Source organism: Palaemon carinicauda, chromosome 35 (genome assembly GCF_036898095.1).
Source record: "Palaemon carinicauda isolate YSFRI2023 chromosome 35, ASM3689809v2, whole genome shotgun sequence".
NCBI lineage: Eukaryota > Metazoa > Arthropoda > Malacostraca > Decapoda > Palaemonidae > Palaemon > Palaemon carinicauda.
This window is the reverse complement of record NC_090759.1, coordinates 25,086,387-25,090,292: the sequence shown is the minus strand read 5'-3', so window position 1 is coordinate 25,090,292 and position 3,906 is coordinate 25,086,387.

The window sequence follows — 3,906 nt, the reverse complement described above, 5'->3', positions numbered from 1 at the left end:
TTATAGCCTTGGTGTGATCCTTGATTAAAAGTTTTATTTTGAGAGGCACTGTTTGTTCTTCAACTGAACAAGAAATGGTGGTGTACTGTCTTTTAAGCCTTTTAAGATTTACGGTGATCAATCTCTTGTGAGAAAATACCTATTGTCATTAAGTTAATTCTCCCTTGGGTCTCTGATCCTAGGCAGACAGAATTCGATATTAAGAGGTATTTACGGAATACATACATAAACACGTTTTAATATGAAAATTATCATTAAACATTGCCAAGTACTGCAAATTTACCATCTACAATGGTGGAAATGGGTTGATTTCGATTCTAAGTACAAAAACCTAAATTCGACAGGAATATGTATGGGAGGGTTGAAATCAACTTTGATCTCTCTTTGTGGACGAGTGGACAAGTCACTGGAACCCCAGTTTCCTGGGTCCGGGTTCGATTCCATGGCCAACCAGAAGCAATTATCATAAAGTTAATTCCCCCCTGAGTCTCTGTTCCGAGGTAGAGAGAATTCGATATTTGGAGGGATTTACGGGTCTCATATTATATATATAATATATATATTATATGTGTGTGTGTGTGTGTGTGTGTGCATATATATGAACATATATATATATATATATATATATATATATATAATATATATATATATACTGTATATACATATATATATATTATATATATATTTATATATATACATATATATATTTATATATACACACACACATAATATATATATATGCATACATATATATATATATATATATATATATATATATATATATATATATATATTTATATACTGTATATATATATATATATAAATATATATATATATATATATATATTATATATATATATATATATATATATATATATATATACAGTATAGATATATATATATATGTTTATATATATATGCATATATATATACTGTATACACATATATGCATACATATATATATATGTATATACTGCATATATATATATATATATATATATAATATATATATATATATATATATATATATATATATATATATATTCAGATAAGCCATATATATTTTGATATATTAATGTCTGGATTCTCTTAACGACCCTCGGGATCAGAGCCCCAGGCGAAATCTCACAAAGACAAGAGCTTGGCTCCGGCCGGAATCCGAACCCTGGTCGGCAAGCTTATATAGACAGTGACTAACCCATTCGGCCACGAAGGAAGATAAAAGTCAATGACAATTCCACTGTACTTATGCCTGTCGAATTCAGGTATTTTGTACTTAGAATTGAAATCAACCCATCTTCACCATCGTAGCTAATTGGTAGTTTGTTACTTGGCATTCAATTAATGATAAATTTTGCACATTTTTACGTGTTTTTCATATTCAGATAAGCCATATATATTTTGATATATTAATGTCTGGATTCTCTTAACGACCTCGGGATCAGAGCCCCAGGCGAAATCTCACAAATATATATGGCTTATCTGAATATGAAAAACACGTAAAAATGTGCAAAATTTATCATTAATTGAATGCCAAGTAACAAACTACCAATTAGTTACGATGGTGAAGATGGGTTGATTTCAATTCTAAGTACAAAATACCTGAATTCGACAGGCATAAGTACAGTGGAATTGTCATTGACTTTTATCTTCCTTCGTGGCCGAATGGGTTAGTCACTGTCTATATAAGCTTGCCGACCAGGGTTCGATTCCCGGCCGGAGCCAAGCTCTTGTCTTTGTGAGATTTCGCCTGGGGCTCTGATCCCGAGGTCGTTAAGAGAATCCAGACATTAATATATCAAAATATATATGGCTTATCTGAATATGAAAAACACGTAAAAATGTGCAAAATTTATCACATATATATATATATATATATATATATACAGTATAGATATATGTGTGTATATATATATATATAATATATATATATATATATATATATATGTTTATATATATATATATATGCATATATATATATATATATATATATATATATATATATATACTGTATATATATATATATATATATATATCTTTATATATATATATATATATATATATATATATATCTTTATATATATATATATATATATATATATATATATATATATATCTTTATATATATATATATATATATATATATATCTTTATATATATATATATATATATATATATATATATATATATATATTATACATATATATATATATATATATATATATATATATATATAATATACGCATCAAATCCTCGGATCCTAACTTTTCAACAATGTTTCAAAAGGAGATACTGTTTTCAATCAGGTCAATTAATCTACGATGAAATACATTTATAACCGGGGCAAATTAACTGATGACCTTTAGTAAAAGAACACGCGGTTGACCTTAAAAAAATGTATCGCTCAATCTTGTCCAGTAGGGAAGGAAGAATATTTCAGAATTGGTTATAGCTTTCTTTTAATTTTTTTCAAGGAATTTTTATCTTAGTGAATGAATAAATATATTAAATAATTAAATAAAATCTGTATAAATATCATTCTAATATTTAAGGAGAGTCCATGAGCAATAGGAACGAAAAATATATCAAAACCATTAGCGATATAATCTTAAAATTGCCTGGTGTTTGAAATAATGGCGAATGATGTCTGAAAATAGGTTACAAAAATAAAGTTTTATAGCTTTCCTTAAAGGAAAGCTATAAAACTATTACTAAAACTGAGAAATCCAACATAGCTTATTCTATAAATTAGAAACTACATTTTATACATCTAGCAAGGCTCTGAAAATCATTTAAAGATAATTTGGTCATTAATTACTATACAAAAATCCCACTATGCTGTCATTAACATTAATAATACACCGTTTAATAGTTTTTGGAAAATATTCCTGAGCATCATTCATTTAAAAGTGTAGACATCTACACTGGCAAACTAGACAGACTCTCTCTCTCTCTCTCTCTCTCTCTCTCTCTCTCTCTCTCTCTCTCTCTCTCTCTCTCTCTCTCTCTCTCATGATCCTATTTCTTACCCTTCGTTCCCTCTCTCCACCTCAGCTTCTTTTCCCCTCATCGGGTGGGTAACGAGAGGAAGGTGACAATTTGCTGACAGAGCTGTTCGCTGATTGGTGGCTGTCTCGTGGGATTGGACCATTCACAGAAGTTGTCACATATCAATTGGAACTTTTCTCCCTCTACAGACGGCTTCCCCTTTTTCGATTCTTTCTCTTTAGACTTTTTTCCCCATGCGTTCTTTTGAAGTTCTTATTTTCCTATCTACAATGTGCCACGGAAACTGTCTATCGTCCGTCTAGCTAATGATCAATGTGGCTCGATTACATTTAATAACATAGTAAAGTGTGTGTATATATATATATAATATATATATATATATATATATATATATATATATATATATATATATATAACAAATTGCAGTGAGTTATTTTCTCACAATAAGATAATTGTCATGAAAATTCTGTGCTCATCAACATTGCATTAGCAATACTGAATTGCATTATATAACATTTTATACCTAATTTTTATTTACTTACATATCTGATGAATTTAAGATAAAAAATTTTCAAGTGCTCAATGAAATGTAGATTATTCTCAATTGCCATCTGATTACCCTCACTAAATTATTTATACCAATGGTGTTATTCTTTGCACATATACCAAAATTACTGTTCCTTTTTTTGGCAGCTTTCCGTTTACCTATAATTTTTCTCTAATCTTTTTTTCTCTATTTCGTTAAAACATACTGTTCTTTAAAGATTTCTTGGTCCTACTGGCCAGACACTGTAGATCCAAATAATTTTGATATGAGTAAATCCCTACAACTCAATTCCACATTATATTTTCTGTGAGGGAGGTACAATTTTATCTCCCAGTGAAGATTTCATTTCT